Here is a 19,501-nt window from a genome sequence, read left to right on the forward strand (position 1 = left end):
TGGGATTACTACAGCCCCCATCTATTAATGAAAGCAGTTCCCACAATGCTGCTTAGCATTTCACTCTTGAAGAGGCAAAATACCAGGGATGTCAGGTTAAAGGTCTGCTGGTATAAAAAAAAAACAGTATATCATGGCACCTGGTCTGTAATTTACATTTAAAGGGAAAAAAATCTATTATCTTTTAACTATATTATTTTTTTATTAACCAGGTAAAGCTACCAGATGCAAAACTCCTCTTTTCAGGTGTGACCCATGAGCAATGTCTGGATAGTTGACTTGGTCAGAGTCAGACAATAGGCAAGTGGAACCTGAGGGAATCAAACTGTGGATTACTAAATAAATCGAGTTATCATCTCATAACTTTAGTCCCTGACCCATTCAGTAGTGTGTGCAAATGTTTCAAAGAAAACCAGATACTAATATGCATTTTTTAAATGCAATTTAAAAAGGAATTACATAGCTTTGTACTTTTCTGTGTCTACCTGATTTTTCTTAGAGCATATTAACTATCTGTATGTGTACTGCTGTTCTTAAACCTAATCAGACTGACTGCTGCTGTTTATGGAATCTGTTACAACAGCTAGAAGGAAGACTGCAAGTAAAAGAGTATTGTAATGTATTCAATGAAATGTATAAAACACACTTGTCTTCTTCATGTTTTCTGAATTTGTGTAATTTACCTGAACATTCTTCAAATTAAATAAACTAATGCATTGTTCAAAACTCTAAGAAAAGTCATTTGAATCACTACTTGTATCAAAATCAGTGATACTAGCCTTTCTTCTGTTCTAGCAATTCATAAAGAACTTCCACTACAGGATATTCTGTTCTGCTAAGCTGTTCTGATTATTTCATTTGTTTGTGAACATGTTTTGGAGTATGCCCCACCCTAAATACTACAAACTGATGATTTTGAAAAGTATCTTCCAATTATGTAGCAAACAAGAAATAACATATAGTAAGAAAATATGAGAGAAGAAATAGCTATGTTCTATTGTCATTCAATTAGATATTACATCACTGGGTTCCTATTAGATGACAGAAGACACATTCTTTCGAAGGCCTCTTGGTCGAACTTGAAAAGACGAAAAGGCAAAATGACGAAGCGGCATATAAGCGAATTCTTGGCCGCGTCTGTTACTTTGCTGTTTTTGTCACTGTAGTGCAATCTCAGAGTTGGTATATTTAAGTGTATGTGTGTGTGTGGGGGGGGGTGTAGCTCCACATTTTATGTTATAAGTGTTTTTTTTTTTTTTTTTTTTTTTTTGGAACACCATTCGAGTTTTTAAGCTTTCGCTAAATCAATAAATCGTTGTTCGCTTTTCTAAGCGTTCAATTATTTAATATAGACCCACATCACTCACCCCCTCCCCTTTCCTCACAACTACAATGTAATGCGCCATTGCCTTTAATTATCAAAGTAAAAAATACAATTGCAGAAAAAGAAAGCAACTGATCTGGCCCAGTGCTAAATCTCTTTACAAAGTTCCTTTCTAAAAAATTAGGAATGCAGAAGAAATGTGCCAATGATATTTTCCTTCCGTAGAGACAGCAACCAAAATTTAGTGTTCATATTCTCCTTTGTTGTTTCACACTGAATCACACCTCTTTACAGGTGCACCCTGATTTCTTCAAATGATCACTTCTCAATATAATAGCAAAGCTCATTGTACTGCTGTTGCATTATCAGTTTCTAGGCAAATCGCTTTACAAATATACCTTCATACATACCTCTAAACTGTCCAGATTTTCAGTGAATGTTCAGATTTTTACCTCATATTTTTGGTTTGTTACTCATAAAATTTGCAGATGTTCATTGTATTACACTGCTGCAGTCATCACACTTGGGTTATCCTGCCATCAGGAGGTCCCGCAGTCGGCCAGAGTTCCAAAGTCTTGGTCCGCCGCCGGTTGCTGTCGCTTCTTCCCTGACGTCAGTGCGCCAGATGCATCCGACACAATTTTCTTCAGTTTTTCTTGCCGCATTCAGATCCGAAGTCTTCAATAAAGCTAAGTACCGCACTGGGGAAACTTTTTTCTTGCCTCAGACCGATGTCAGGAAAAAGTTAATTGTATTTCTTGAGGGAAGCAAATACCTCATAAGGACTTCCACTCTTACTGTATTCAATGCCTAGGCCCTGATCACGATGTCACTAGTTGTCGGTTTTGTGCTAGATTTAACAAACACACTATAAAAAGATGTTTTGATTTTGCTTTGCACTACTTTGGCTGAAGGTTCAATTATACTATGCCGTCGGATCAACCGACAACCGCAATTCCGAAAAAACGCAAAGACAAGGATAAAGACAGGCATCCGAGGTCCAAAACCAATGAAGAAACCTCTTCTAGGCCAGTCGCCAGTTCTCAGTGAGGCGCTTTCGCAGCCCCTGACACCCGCTACCTCAGAGCCACAGGCCGCCTCCGACTCCCACGTGGAGACAACTAGGCCTCTGGAAACTCAAGGTATTGGGCCTACGGAAACAAATCCCTCAGATGGGTCCAGAGCCGCTGAGCAGGCACCGGCTTCTCAGGGTGTTTTCAGACCTTCACAACTTACCATTAAATCAACAGACAAGACAAAGGTACCATTAAAGACAAAGAAACAAGTACAGCATTCTCCTGGACAGTCATCCATGCCTAAGAAGCAGATGCTTAAAATGGCCGAAGACCTCATTACTCAAATCGGGGTTCCCATTCCCCTCCTGAGAAAAGGCCTAGGCAGGATACAGACTATGACTCCTCTGATCAGGCTTCCATTTCCTCTGATTCCTCTTCAGACCAGGGATACTCTTTACCCCCTATGAGGACTCTGATGCTGAGGAATCTATCCCTTCAGCATCTCCTCCTGAGGATTACTCTTTTGGGGAAACTTTACATACCATGAGGGAACATTTCCATTGGGAAAGTCAGGAATACTTAGAATCCAAGAAAAGGATCAGGGATTTCCTCTTATTGCCTCAGCACAGGCCCCTGGCAATTCCGCCTGTACTAGACATTGTGGATGATGTGTTCTCTGAATCCAGCTTATCTCCTGACTCTTTTCCCCCTGCTCCAGCCAAGCCAGATAGGTATTATAGAGTCCCTGACTCTCACAAGTTTCTATACAAAAACCCTTCTGCTGATCCAGAAACTATTTCCCAGGGTCCAAAAGGGGTTAAGGCTTCCATTGCAAAAAATCCGGTACCCTCTGACAGAGATTCCAGAGCTTTGGATAGATGGGGGAAGAAAGTATACACATCTGCAACTTTAGCAGTAAGTGCTTTAAATTGCCAGTTTCACATGCTTAAGTACCAACAATATTTAATGTCTCAGTTAAAACAGAAAATGCTTGCTAGCTCAGAAGCTCCTGATTGTAAAGAAATGCAGGATTTATTGCATGCAGTTGAACAGGTGGGAAAACATACTCTGCAATGTGGTTTTGATTCTTTAGAGGCCTCTTGTAGAGCCACAGTTATAGGTTCTGTTATTCGAAGACATGCTTGGTTAAAAGAACAGAGTTTACCTGAACATGTTAAGGCAAAGTTATTGGATGCTCCTTTACAACATGATACCTTGTTTGGTGTTAAGGCAGAACAGGTGTTAAAGAAAATGGAGGATAAAGCTAAATCTATGCAAACAGTCAAGGATTTCATACAGGTGCAGCCACCTCGGTTTAGCAGAAATTGGCCAACAAAAAATTGGTCCTTTCCAGTGTCAGACAGGCCACAGAGAGGCAGATAGATGCCCAAGAGGCAGATCTCAACCCCAAGGCTCAAACAGACAACAACAGTGGGGCACCTCAACCCCAAAAGGAGGTGAGGACAGGTCTCATCCTTACAGGAAACAGTCACAATGACTTTCCCTTGCGTACGCCAAGCACGTCCCTTCTGGAAGCCCCCTTAGGGGGAAAACTAGTACTTTTTTCTCAAAACTGGCAAACAATCACCCAAGACAAATGGGTCCTGAATATTGTGTCTCAAGGTTACAGATTCCACTTCCATACTTTACCAAAGCTAAAAGGAATGCCAGACCTGCCACAAAATCAATGGGCAGAGGCACAAAAACAAATTTCAGCCCTCATGGACATGAGAGCTATACAAAAAGTACCACAACAGGAACAAAGACAAGGATTTTACTCAAGACTCTTCCTGGTCCCCAGAAAGGACAAAGCCTGGAGGCCTATACTGGACCTTTCAATTCTGAATACTTACCTGGATATTCCGAAATTCAAAATGTTGACATTACAGCAGCTTCTACCCATGCTGGGCAAGAAGGCTTGGCTTGTTACTCTGGACCTCAAAGAGGCATACCTGCATGTCCCTATCAGATAAAATCGCAGACGATACCTCTGATTCAAAGCTGGTACAATGCACTACCAATTATCTGCACTGCCCTTTGGCTTATCTACTGCGCCCAGGGTTTTCACAAAGTGCCTGGCACCAGTAATTGCATTTTGCACACAAAAAGGAATTCAAATATATCCATACCTGGACGACTGCCACATTCAAGCAGAGACAAAGGACATTCTTCTACAGCATATGGCGTTTGTGAAAAGGTTGCTGATTTCTCTAGGGTGCACAGTAAATGGAAAGAAGTCATAACTAGTGCCCTCACAACAGATAACATTCCTGGGTGCCAGCTTAAATACAACAGCCCAGATGGCTTACCTTACACCAGACAAACAAGTGCAACTAACTCAATATTTTCAACTACTGGCAAAAACGTCCCATCTCCCTGCAAGAAAAATTCTGCAGGCCCTGGGATTCATGGCATCCTGCATACTACTAATACCATATGCCAGACTGCATATGTGGAAATTACAATGGTACCTAAAAAGTGTTTGGACTCAACATTCTTACAGTCTAGAAGCAGTAATTCCAATAACTCCCTGCCTACAACAGGAGTTTCGATGGTGGGCACAGGCATGTCACCTAAACAAGGGTCAGCCTTTTACCCAACCCACAGCCAGGCAAACTCTAACAACAGATGCTTCGGATTATGCCTGGGGAGCACACATGGCAGGAACATGCATTCAGGGCAAGTGGACCACAGACCAGATGCATCTTCACATCAATCAAAAAGAGATGTTGGCTGTTCAAAATGCCCTAACAGCTTTCAAGGACCTTCTACACCCAGGACAACTATTACTAAAGACAGACAACACCACAGTAACGTGGTACATAAACAAACAAGGGGGCACTCACTCTTATCCCCTATGCAAGCAAGCCATGACCTTGTGGAACACAGCTCTAATGTACCAAGTTCACCTGCAAGCACAATTCCTGCCAGGAAAGAAAAATACTCTGGCAGACGACCTAAGCAGAAATATCATGGACCCTCACGGATGGAAATTGAACCCACAAATCTTCAGCATGATAACACAAAAATGGGGATGTCCAGACATAGATCTTTTTGCCTCCCCTCTGAATTGCCAACTACAAATATACTGCACAAGAACTTATCACAAACAAGCATGGAAAGTGGATGCTCTTCCGTTCAGCTGGAAAAACCTAAAAGTCTATGCCTTCCCACCACTGCCTCTCCTTGCAAAGGTACTCCTAAAAGCCAGACAAGAAAAACCACAGATGATCCTGATTGCTCCAGACTGGCCATGCCAGCACTGGTATCCTATCTTAAGGAACTTGGCTCAGGGCCCACCATGGATTTTGCCCCAAATTCCACACCTTCTGACTCAACAAAACAATCAGATCCTGCACGGTCAGCTCAAAACCCTAAACCTGGCTGCATGGCAGATACATTAATCAAACAGGCAACACCTCTCTCTAAAGCTGTTATGGATGTCATCTTGGAGGCCAGGAGGCCTAGCACCAGGAAAGCTTACTCAGAAAAATGGAAGAGATTCTGAGCCTGGAACCAGGCTCACAGTCTTGACCCTCTTGTTCCAAAAATTCCTCAGATTTTACAATACCTAACTGAGATGCTGGGCAGGGGCCTATCCTTTTCATAAATTAAGATTCACGCCTCTGCCATTTCTGCACATTACAACACAGATCCTCCTTTATTCTCTCAACCCTTGCTAAAGCAATACCTCAGAGGGGCTAAAAGCATAAGACCACCCCGGAGAGCACAAACACCAACTTGGGACCTCAATTTCGTTTTGGAAAAACTGACCCTACCACCTTTTCAGCCAGCCAATACAACCGATCTAAAATTTTTATCATGCAAAACAATTCTGCTCCTGGTAGTAACTTCAGCACGAAGAGTCTCAGAGCTACAGGCATTAATGGCAGTGGAACCTTTTATAATTTTTCATCAGGATTGGGATATCTTTAAGGACAAACCCTACCTTCATGCCAAAGGTGGTATCTAGTGTGGCTCTTAACCAAACCATCCATTTGCCTACTTTTTATCCAAACCCCCAAAATAAAGGGGAGAAACTTCTGCATTCTTTGGACATACACAGGCAGCTATGCTTCTACTTGGACAAAACAAAAGCTTTCAGGAAAACTGATCAATTGTTTGTAGCATATGCTGCAGGATCACAAGGCAATGCTATCTCAAAGCAGACTATATCCAAATGGATAGGACACCGTATTCGGTACTGCTACACACAGCATGGAAAATCAGTCCCTAATAACATTAGGCCTCATTCCATCAGGGCAACAGCCGCTTCAGCAGCCTTTCTCAGAGGAGTACCTACCAGGGAAATTTTGGAGGCTGCAACTTGCAGTTCAGTGCACACCTTCACCAAGCATTACCACCTGCCTCTTTACTCTAAATCCAGAGCAGGATTTGCCACTGCAGTTCTGCAGGGCCTTTTAGCCAATCCTAACTCTTTATAGACCAGCCACCCAAACTTAGCTTTGGGATTCAACCCAAGTGTGATGACTGCAGCAGTGTAACACGATGAACATAGTGCAGTTTTGTACCTACCATAAATGTAGATGTTCGAGTGTTCACACTGCTGCAATCCAGGTTACCCTCCCTCCATCCCCTCTGAACTAGCTGGACTTATCTATACCCTTCTATCCTATACAACCTTTGGGGTGTATTTGCTGGTAACTGAAGGTATTGTTTTTATTTTATATGTATATTTTTGATTAGCAATATGTATTGCCTACCCACTTGGGGGCACCTGACATCTGGGGCAAGAAAAACTGAAGAAAATGGCCTCAGATGCATCTTGTATACCCCTGGTGCACTGACGTCAGGGAAGAAGCGACAGCAACCGACACCAAACCAAGACTTTGGAACTCTGGATGACTGTGGGACCGCCTGACAGCAGGATAACCCAATTGTGATGACTGCAGCAGTGTGAACACTCGAACATCTACATTTATGGTAGGTACAAAACTGGACTTTTTCTGGCAAATTATTAAGGATTGAAATCATTAAATAATGACAGACTAAGTTTCTTCATATCCTTCAGAGAAAATGCCTGCTATTATAAATCCAGTTTTTCTAGCAAATTTCTATATTTATAAGAGCAGTATTTAAAATTGAAGTATTTTGATCCTTTGCCCCCCCCCCCATTATTTTAGGTTTTATCCAGATTTCTTGAGCAAGAAGTTGGGAGGTATGATGTCAAAGTCACAATCATTGAATTAACGGGGTCCAGAGCCTGCATTCACACTTACTGAAAGTGGAGAAGAACCTACCTTGTCCAGTTCTTAAAGTGGTATTCAAAAAAGAAATATTTTATAAATTTGGCCAAGTGTGGAATTCTCTGAAGCAACACTTCTGTACTGCCCACTCCCAGACTTACCAGTTAGTTAATGAGATGACCATTCAGTTAATGGATCTTCTCATCCACCAGCTCCATGTATTTATACATTTATTTATTACTGACATATTGATTTAGAATTGACAAATGGTATAGAGTGCTCTTCCAAATGGGCGCATTTCATGTTTAGCCCTAGAGCAATTATTCACACCATTCAAATTCAAAAGGTAAAATCCTGATGATCAAACAGAAATAATAAAGTGTTATACACTGGATTGTAAGGCATACAGCATGAGATTAAAGTGTCTTGATATTGTTAATGTATTTTAGAACCAATTGCAATAGAATAGCTGTAGCGGTAGAAGGAAATTCATTGTTATTTAGAGTATTAAAGTTGTTACCATACAGAATGAAATTAAGAAAGGAATGGAGCAATGTCACAAATATAGGTCGCTCTATTACTGAGACAGAAGCCAGATGATGAAACAAGATATTAACTAGTTGAAATTTCGGTAGGTGTTACACAAATGAAATATTGCATTGCCCTAAAGTAGTGTATTTCACTGGGATAAACCCAGAAATACAGTTTTAAATACCTATGGACATTGAACACTGCCTAGTCTAAGTAGTAAATGTAGAAATTTACAGGAGGTACAACACATCAAGTATGAAGAATCACATGTCTGTGTGTTTGGGGAAAACTCTGTACTCCAAGCAGCAGGATTTCACTCTTAAACTGAGATGTCTGCATGATCGTACACCTATACTGTGGGTCCATTAAGAGGGAAAGAAAAAACACACTGATCTCTGGGTTTAGTGTTTTCAAAATGTCAAAAAAAAATCTCTTGCACTGTGTGCATCTGCAGCTCAAGTTCAATTCCTACATCCATGCTGCATGGCACTGGATTTACTGATCTACTAATGTTACCTCCTTCCTAGCAATAAACTAGTAGGTGCCTCAACCAAAACACTTCTGTAGTAGAGATAAAACAATGTTTTGGAGGGTCTTTTTCTCCACTCTTCATCATCCTACAGCTTCCAATGCAGTGCCCCATATCCATCTTTGGATCTGCTAGCCACCTCCTACCCCCCAAACTCATCCGATTGGGCTGGGGCCAGAGATGAATTTAAGGGCATCCTGGGGTGTCTGATGGTCAACAACCACCATTTTGTCCTTTTTGACCTACTGTATTTTTCTGCCCTCCCTTATGTCCATGTGGTGGTGGCCATGGAATAGGGATGTGCTGCATGTTGCCCCACCTCCTCTGTGGTTCAGTCATGGCCCCACACATTTCATACTTTGTACACACCCATGGTAGAATTATCCAGAGCCTCCACCAGGAATCATCACTCGAGATGCCCACAGGACTACTCTCCCTCCTGGTATTGTAATGACCATCCCTCCCTGCCACTCTGTCATGCATCTAAACTGTTAATAAAACACATGATTTTATTCTTCTATGAAATGAAAGCAACTGATGTTAAAACACTCTTGCTACTGAATTTAGTGCAATCTAGCTGTGATGACTAAGTACTTATGAGTGATGGTTAGAAGATGCTGCATTATCCACTGTCATACCCATTCTAGCCTGTAGCTGATGCAGTGAGGCTGCATATCTGTTTTCTCTCCTTTTTTCATAGAGATGGAGAAAGGGTACTTAGACAGTCATGGTCAACTTTCTTATGTTCAGATACTTCATGGGTTATATCAGAACCTCACTGTCATATTGAGACATAGCTGAGATGTGTTCAGTCACTTACAATCATTGCCTTATATAAAAGAAGACAGACAGAGAGTATTGCCCAGTTATGTGCTGTCATGACTTTTGTATTCATTCACACATGTTGTGTCCTGGTATCCCTGTTCGTCTTCCTCAAATCCAGACATTGTGAAGGAAGTGTCTTAGCACTAATTATAACTTCCTTTCATCCAAATAGTGGGCGGTCTCCCAAGGCACTTGCTGTCACATTTAACATATCTAGATGCTGAGAAGGTCATACACTGTCACATATGAAGACAGTGACTTATTGCACATGTACCCACCTTCCTTAAGTTTAGGCTGGGGTTGATAGATTTACCAAGGTTTAACTATGAAAATGATTAATCTGCTTATATAGTGATAATGTGGGGTAAATATGCACCCACTATCAAGTCCATTATGTTTACACATGGATTGTACCAAAAGTCCATCTGTTAACTCTTACATATCATGACAATGAGCTTGTTAACTCTCTTGTATCATGACTGTGGAGGTTTGGTAGGTACCCACTGTCACCTCCATTTCATTTAAGCAAGGCTGGAGTATCTTCTTTGTTAATGGGTTTAACTCACTGTATCATGATAACAATGTGGGAACTGAGTAGGAAGTGAATATCATCTCACTTTTGTTAAAACATGACCGTGGGTTGCCCAAGGTTTGCCTGTTACTTGCCTTTATTATTTCAATGTGGGGGAGACTATGCACCCAATGTCTGTCCCTCAGATTCAGACACAGGAGAGTCAGGTATCCACTATCATACTCTTGCAGCAAAGAGATGAATGCCTTGGTATTTCCTGGTGGCTTACTATTTCATATGTTTGTTTATGTATCCTTTCATGGGGGTCTGTCAGACATCATTGAAGAACTACAGTGACATTTCAGCTAACACTGTTATATCAGTACTCTCAGGGATTCTGATTTAATATAGGGTACTTCTCTTTGAATACAATATGAATAGAAAAAAATATATAAAAGGAGCTTTACCTGTGTGTTGCAACCATGTACAAGCCACTGTGTCATGTTCTTCCTAAAATCCTTCCCACATTTCTCCCATGCTTGTTGAAAAATCTGTGATGCTTTTAGCCAGCTAATTCTTTACTAATATTGTTTTATAGCAATAATATTACTGTGAAGTAATACTTAATTGCATTTGTCTAGCCTTTATACTTATTACAGGTGTCTTCTTCTTCTTTCTTGATTCTTTGTTTCATGAACCCAATCCCCTCAGCCATTCTTTGACAATTTTATGTAGCCGTATTAGAAATCCTGTGTTACAAAAATGTCCAGTTTTCACAGCCCATCCTAGTATAATAACCTTCTAGTATCTTATCCTACATCATCACTGTAAACATCCTGTGGGCCTTCATCTCCATCTCAGTTTGCTCTTTCTCATTACTCTATACTCTCTGCAGAAATTTGCAAGATACTCCCGGAGTGACCTTGTCAGGGTTGAGTACAATGACAGTATGACCTCATTTTCTCTTGAATTTGCTCCTCTGGCAATGTATTCCAGCATTTATTTGTCTTTGGTATGGGCTTTTTACTTCGATTTTGTTATTTTAATATTTTATTAAAATAACTTTGAGCTAATTTTCTATACATACAAATGTCTCCCCACCAGTTATATAGTCTGGCTTGCTGTCTTGAAAGTGAATCTCCCTGCATTTTCATTTAAGGCATGACAAATGACATCTGCTGGCCCATTCTTGTAGTCTTAAGAATTCTAATATTAGAATCACTTCCTATTATATTATCTTAACTGACTTTTTTTATTCCACAACCCTCTTATACTTGCCAAATAAAAATAAAGAGCAGACTTAGTATTATCACAAGCACTTTTTGAACTAAGGCCATTCATTCTCTTTCCTCTGATTCCATCCCCCCGCCCAATATTTCCCCTTTGATTTTTTTTTCCTCATTATCTTGCTATTCAAACACTTTAGTATGTTGGGACTCACTCCTGTGACTCTTAGTTTCTCCAGTAGCTTCCTATGTTACACTGTGATGTAGGTCTTACTGACATATGGGTAAATCACATCTTCCAAGTTCATATTTGTCATCTGCAAATCATTAAAATTATGTATGTTTGACTGGCATGACGTCTTGGTAATAAACCCCTTCTTATCTTTATTTCCTAATCCACTGACTTCAAAAACTTGATTAAGCCTGACTCTTATTGTGCTCTCCAAATTACTTCACTGGTAAAAATGGTTGGTTGGATGGGACTTTTCTTTCTCTTCTTGAATGCAGTGTCTCCTATATAGCCTTCTAGCAATTTAAAGGTACTTTTCCCTATTCCCATGGAACTGTTGTGTAACCCAGAAAGGGAGTATCCCAGTACAGTAGCTATGTCTCTTAGAATCCCAGGTGTGACTGCATTTATTTGTTTGCTTGATAGTCAACTGAGAGAGTTGTTGGTCCAGGGAGACTTTTCAGTCATGACTCAGGCCCAGTGGTAACAATAGTTGCACATAAAATGAGCAAAACAAATCATCAGTTTGACCAGTTTTTCAAATTACAGAAATGGAAACAAAAAGTAAAAAGGTCATACAGATAACCAACAGGTTAAAAAACACAAAAAGAAAAATCTAGCAAAGCTAGGCATCTAACTGTGTGATACCTTTTACCTCTTGCAGCAGAGGCCTCATGGGATATATACGAATCACCCTTTAATGATATCAGGTGTTTCAGCTAAATGGCAATCCTGAATGTCCATGACCTTTTCTTTTACTTTCATTTTTAAGTCTATTTATGGACAACTTCAGGCCATTAAAGCCAAACCTCACTAGCTGTGGACATGCATGTTTCTGCCTTCTTATGACATCATCAGCACAGCATAAGACTCTTATGATAGCCTGGCTAAATCAGGTAGCAAATTCTTAATGTATACCATAACATCTGTATCACAACTGTTTTAACTACTTGACATACATGTCTGCAAATAACATGATAGCTTCAGTCAGAAAAACAGAGGGAGTTCAAATACTCATTAGTTTAGAAAGCAGTCACTTAACTATAGCAATAGCAGTGGATTATAGAGTAATACCAGATTGTATCACTGGTTCTGAGGTTTTAATATGCAATATTTGTTTTTGCCTTTCATGCCATTTATTCCACTCATATATTTGAACAGTATAGAGAAATGGTTGCTTCATATTATTTTACAGGGCTCTCGTGCACATGTTCCATGCAAAATTGCTTGTGCATCAGTAGCATGCAGGAAAAAAGCTGAACGGCATAATGTGAACACTGTTTCTCATAGGAAATCATTACTGGTGTGGTTTATAAGTGTGTGCCAGCAATGATTCACTTGTTCAGGGAGATTTCTCCCTTCTTCAAGTTGGTACAATGAATGAGTTGGTATATATTAGTTTGGGTGGTGTAGGAGGACTTGCTCCCCACAAAAAACACACCTGTCTGAGTTTTTCAGCTTGTAGGCTTCTTGAAAGTCATAGTAGAACCATTTTAAAGTCATTTTGTTTTGCAATTCTAATATGGAAGAATCTACACATGCCTCTAGGACTTGTTTCAGGTTTTCACATACCTTAAATGTGTAAAGCTTCCATATTGTACTCTGGTATTTCTTTAATTTCATAAGTTTTTCAGTCAGTACTGTGCTCTGTTTCTTGTTTTTATGTCCCTCTGAAAGTCATGTTTATTTCCCATTCCCTAACATAATTGTAAGACTTACTTTTATGAGTCTCAACACTTAGAAAAATAAAAAGCTAGTCATACAAGAAACATCACATTCTGAAACTTACTGTAGTACTTTATTTGGTCTTTTGCAGGTTGGGGTGGGGGTATTTACTCCCACATTCACACATTCCTTCTGCCTCTAGCTATAATCCAACTCTGAGATGCTGTACTCTGGATTACAGACTGAGCCCAGATATCATAGTTTAGGACTTATAAACACTCTAATTTTCTCTATACCAATGATTGCAATTGTAGTAGCGGGAATATCAATAAAAACTCTGGCAGTTAGTGTGATAGCTCTGAACTGTTAATGAACTGCTTGCTTTTTCCAGTGTATTCCCTCTTCCTCTATTTGCTTACAATATGTGGTCTACATCAACATGATTAGAAGGGACACTTGTGTTGAGTGGACTTACCCAGTTAACAATTGTTCAAAATAATGAAAAAGGAAGAGTATTTAACAATGACCAGTTAATGGCTCACAGTCCAGGCATAATAAATTCTACATATATTTTTTTTATACTTCTTGACATTTCTGTGAAATATATACAAGAATGGTACAATGTTCTAAGATGTCTATATCACTGAATAAAATATGGCTTGAGTATTTATTTACATTTCAGTCAAGTATGCTGGTAGAGCCCTTTACACTTTTAGTTTTAATGGGAGACTAACTGAATTGACAATAACCATATGCCAGGCTGTCGGGAAAAATACCCTTATTTCTGAGTCAAGGAATATGAGCATTTCCCGTTCTTTCCTCCAAAGCACAGACACACACACACACACACACACACACACACACACACACACACACACAAACACACACACACACACGCACACACACACACACACACACACACACACACACACACACACACACACACATGCAAATCATTCTCAGTACTAATGATGAAAGCAAACATTCTCTGTTCAGCAGAGACCACCATGTCAGCCAGGCAATAGCATATCTTTAACAGCAACATAGAACATTTGAAAGGAAGAGCTACTGCTAATCTATCCCCTGTTAATTGTTGTACTCATTACATAGGGGCAGTCATCATTGCAGTCATGTTGCTGTAATTTACTCTCAGTAATGATCACATGGAGGTATTTGCAGACATTTCTACTGCAGGAGAACCATCTGCTTCTCTGAGCAACTCACTAAGTTCTTCACGTGCCACTTTGTTTCATTTAAAGTTCAAGACGAAGTACTTCTTCACACTTCCAGACTATTGATATGACTGACCAGTATGACAACAAAACAAGAAGAATGACATGTTTAACCTTATGAAGCCTGAGAAGAAAGAAAAGAATCATTTCCTGATTGCTATCATCTGTTTATCATTTCTGCCTCTATAAAGTAGACAGTGATTTTTTTTTTCCACTACAGGTAAAAGCTCAGTACGACTATTATGTAAGCAAATAAAATGTCTGTTGTCTCAAATTGAAAAACATGCATAATGCATTTCATTCACTACTTCTACTATTTCAATAAGACATACAAAATATATCCCACAAGAAAGCTATAGACTGCAAATAAGATGTTTACTGAATACTTAAAATAAGACTTAGAGAGATGATGATGATGTCAAACACTAGACAGGGAATCCTGAAGCACCATTACTAGAGAATCTCTTTGAGCAGCAGATAACTTTGATATTTAATTTTGCCCTTTGTTGATCTGAACATTGGTTGCTTTATTGGAAACTTCTCTTCTGCTCTTAGCAGAGTGAGCCTGGCTTGCACTTCTGGGGTGGGGTGTTTTTTGATGATATAAGAATGTCAAGGGCAACAGATCTCAATCTACAACTGGCCATTTAGGAAGACAGTTTACAAACTGCTGTAGTACCACATGGAAACTTCACAGTTTTTTTCCCCCTGAACCATACAACCCTTCCATTGTGTCCTGATGTGTTTGACTCTTACATAGGACATGCAGTACTGGCCCAAAGGGTGAGTACCTCCTTAATGCTATGGATCTCTTGTGGCTAAGACATGATGCATTCTTTGGTATCGTCAAGTAGTGATACTAGGTACCATTACCTGGCCTCTGATGACAGCAATATCTTTTTGGCATGGAGAAGCAAACCACATTTCCTCTTTGGACTTAGGCAACCTGACACAAACTACTCACTAGCAAACCCCTTGTGTTGCTCTATTAGAACATGGCCATTACACAGACATTGAGCATCTGTTGGACAGGGTTTATCCTTCTGTGCCAGAAAGTAGGCACACAGATACAGCGGTAGTTAAAGTGCTAAAGATGTACTGAATTTGATATGGAGAACTGAAAACAGCTTTGACTAGAATGAAAAATACATTTTTTATATCTTTTTTAAGGCAGCATGGATTTAAGTCTGAAATAATCATAGTACATTTAGAAGAAAATAATGCCATACCATTGAATCATAACAACTGGTTCTCTGCTGCTGCAAAGAAAGATAATGATTGCTTCTAATATTAAGAAACTACCTTGGACTGGATACTTACTAATAACCCTCTTCAAACCTACAATGTAGGGATCCTCCCAGATGATCTAAGTGACCACTCCCTAACCTACTTTATCAGATCTAAAACCAAACCCACTCATTCCAACTTTGCCAGGACTGTTCGCTGCAAAAAACAATTTAACCATGATCTATTCCTGACAGAACTTAAACAATGTAATTGGTATCCACTAAAACATCTTCCACTTAATGAAGCAGTAGCCTATTTTAATACCACTTTCTTATCCATCCTGAACCACCATGCCCCATTACGCTATATTACATGCAAAGCTAAACCAGCACCCTGGCTCTCAAATACTACTAGGCATAAAATCCATCTGAGAAACAAAGCCTGGGCTAAATGGCGTGCTATTAAAAACCCATTAGATCATTTAATTTTTAAACAACTTAGAAATAATACTAAAACAGCCATAGTGCTAGATAAAAAGAACTACTACCTCCAAATACAGCAAACCCCTCTTAATAAGCCTCAAATGTTTTGGAACAGCATTAACAAACTTCTGCACCCAGGTCAATCTACCACCCCTAACCCTTTAGGCTCTAACCCAGATAATCCTATTCAAACTGCCAACTCCTTTAATTCATTCTTTACCAACACTATCCGATCTCTTGCTAGCCATCTTTCACCAGACACGTCAAATCTGCCTAACTCACCTTTAAATCCTCCTCCATTCTTTCAAGTTCAACCAGTGCCTACTTCTACTATATGCTATCTTCTACTAAAACTGAAACCCTCCACCCCTTCTGCTGACCAACTCCCAGCAGAATACCTTCAAATTGGTGCCAGACCCATTGCCTACCCCATATCCATTCTTATTAATAGAACCATCAGTGAAGGATACATCCCATCCATCTGGAAAATTTCTTACATTATTCCTCTACACAAAGGTGGGAACTCTAGTGAGTCCAATAGCCTTACTATCTCCTCTGGCAAAAATTATGGAAAAATGTATCCAGAAGCAACTTCTAAACCACCTTCTCCAAAATAAACTATTGTCAAACTGTCAACACGGTTTTAGACCCTACCACAGTACCACCACTGCCCTGCTATCATTTACAGATTGTATTAACAATAAACGTAACAACGGCCTTCTTTCCTCTGCAATTTTCGTTGATTTATCCAAAGCCTTTGACATGGTTCATCATCAGCTGCTCTTGCATATTATGAAATCACTTTCGCTAGACCCATTAGCCATCAACTGGTTCAAATCTTACCTCAATAACAGAAAACAAGCAGTACTTTGGCACAATAATCTTTCTAATCTCTTACCTATCTCCCTGGGTGTCCCTCAGGGCTCCATATTAGGCCCTCTCCTATTTTCCATCTATATTAATGATCTTCAGTCAGCAATTCCACATTCTACCTGCATTCAGTATGCTGATGACTCCACTATTATCTGCTCAGCTACTTCTCAAATCGACCTGCAGAACATCACCCAGAATGCATTTAATACTGTTGAACAATGGTTTACAAAACGTTGCCTCCTTCTAAATCCAAAGAAAACTAAACTTCTACTTTTCTCCCCAACCTGTAAGTCCACCCCCATCCATTTTACACTTACATTTAACGATGGTACGGTTATCTCTCCAGACCTCACTACCAAACTCATAGGAATAACCATAGACAACAACCTCAATTTTGACACACATATTAACAGTACAATAAAAACGATCAACAAGAAACTTGGATCCCTCTATAGAATCAAACCCTTTCTTACTCCAACAGCCAGGACTGCTATAGCCAGAACACATCTCATCTCTACGTTGCTCTATGCCTCACCCATTTATACAAACCTTTCTAAAGCCAACATTAACAAGCTGACTGTATCCTATAATAATATTGCCAGATTTGCTGCTGCCTCTCCTTTTCAAACTCATCACTGTCTAAATCTTAAACAACTTAATTGGTTGGAGTTTCTACACCATCTCCACTTTTCTCAGCTTACAATTGCCCACAAAACCCTACACCAATCCTCCAATTCTCCTATTCTTGCAAGCCTCCTTACCCTCTACCAAAATCCGAAAAACCTACGCTTTTCTAATAAACTTCTGATTAACACCTGCAGATCCAACAATTTGGTAGGAGACTCCCTCTTCTGCAATTTCATTGGTAAGCTTTGGAATGCTCTACCCTCTGAACTTACAACTCTCTGCTCTCATACTCTTTTCAAAAAGAAGCTTAAGCTTCATCTCATGACTCACTGGTTATGTTCCTGTTCTATCCCTGACTAACTGCTGCTTCCTCTAACCTACAACCTCCTGCTTTATCTAGCCTTCTCTTCTAACTCTGCTCAGGACGTATCTTTTGACTGAAGTCTTCACATAGATACCGATAGTTCATCAATGTTTATTGCTTTGGCCATGCCCTATACTTCTGAAAAAAAAAAAAAAAAAACAATCATTTTGCTGTATTCCTCTGTATACTTTTTCATGATTGTACTTAATTTGGTGTTTTTTTACTGTATATTGTTATTTTGTATATCATTCGTTAATGGAGCTTTTCTCCCCGGGCCTCTACTGAAAATGGACATGTATCCAGCTAGACTAGCCCGGTCAACAAATGTAAAATAAAATAAAATAAATAATAAAATAAATAATAAGATAACGATTGCTTTCAACTGCTTCTGAGCAGCAGAGTTGCAAGTTCTGTTTTCAGGAAAAACAGCAGAATGATGTATGTGGTGCTGCGGTAGTGTTGTCGCCTCACAGTAAGAAGTTGTCCTGTTCGATTCTCAGCTAAAGCGTCTTCTGTGTGGAGACATGCATGAATGGTCATACCTTCATTGAAGGTTGTGCGTCAGGGCTGGCAACTCGGCACGTAAAAAATCTACTGCCAACCATTAGCGGACCGGAGTTCCACTGTGGCGACCCCTAACCGAAAGCCAAAAGACAAAACAACAACTCCATGAGCAAGTTGCATGTATCCTCCAGTTGTTTAAGCTGCCTATTTTTTTATACTACCCAACATAAAAGGAAATCTTTATCACCATTAATTTTTTTTTACTCAAATAATTTTTATTTTTCTTGTTAAAATTATGAGATAATACATTATTGAAACATAAACTGATAGTCAGCATTAAACAATTTTAACTATATACATGATGTACAATGGCCTGAAAATGAATAAAAAAAATGATTAATACATTCTTAATTAAATAATCAAATAGCATAAAATAATTTTCAGATTCCATTAAACAGAGTTAGAGTCCATTTGTAAAGTTTCAACGAGAGATATAACTTTCTTCCAAGAATTGTTGACAAAGGTCTGTAAAGTTTATTTCCATGTTCCTCCACCATGCATAGTATGTCATAATGTTGGAGAGCTGAAGATATGTTATAGATTCTGTTTATTATATAGGCTAATTATGCTGTTGTTCATGAACCCCCGTTTTTCCGTTTCACACAATAGACAAAATAAATTGGAGTGCAGCCAATTTTAATTATCAGACTGCAATAAACATATAGAACATGAATATAATTACAACATATGCAACAGAACTCGGAAACATATACAGTCAAACGTGCTAGTCTTCACAGACCACTCACCCATGAGAGTTGTGTTTATGCAGCTTCTTCCCATACCAGAATAGAGCAGAATACACAGGAGCGTATCATACATTACTTACTCTGGAAAAGAATCAAAATAATAACCTCAAGAAAATGGAGAAATCTACATTATAATTATAAAAATCTCCCACCAAACAACTTCTACTAAACAAAAAAGAGAAATAGGGTGGGTGGGTATCTTAAAACCTATGCCAAAGAGAATGAGCTCCTTACCAGAACCACTCTGTCTTCCCCTCCCTAAAACCCCAATACCTCACTTCCTTGCCTAACCAGCTTTAACCCATGACTATTTAGCCATACTA

The sequence above is a fragment of the Protopterus annectens genome, chromosome 4.part0 (assembly GCF_019279795.1).
Source record: "Protopterus annectens isolate FY-2018-M chromosome 4.part0, PAN1.0, whole genome shotgun sequence".
Lineage (NCBI taxonomy): Eukaryota > Metazoa > Chordata > Ceratodontiformes > Protopteridae > Protopterus > Protopterus annectens.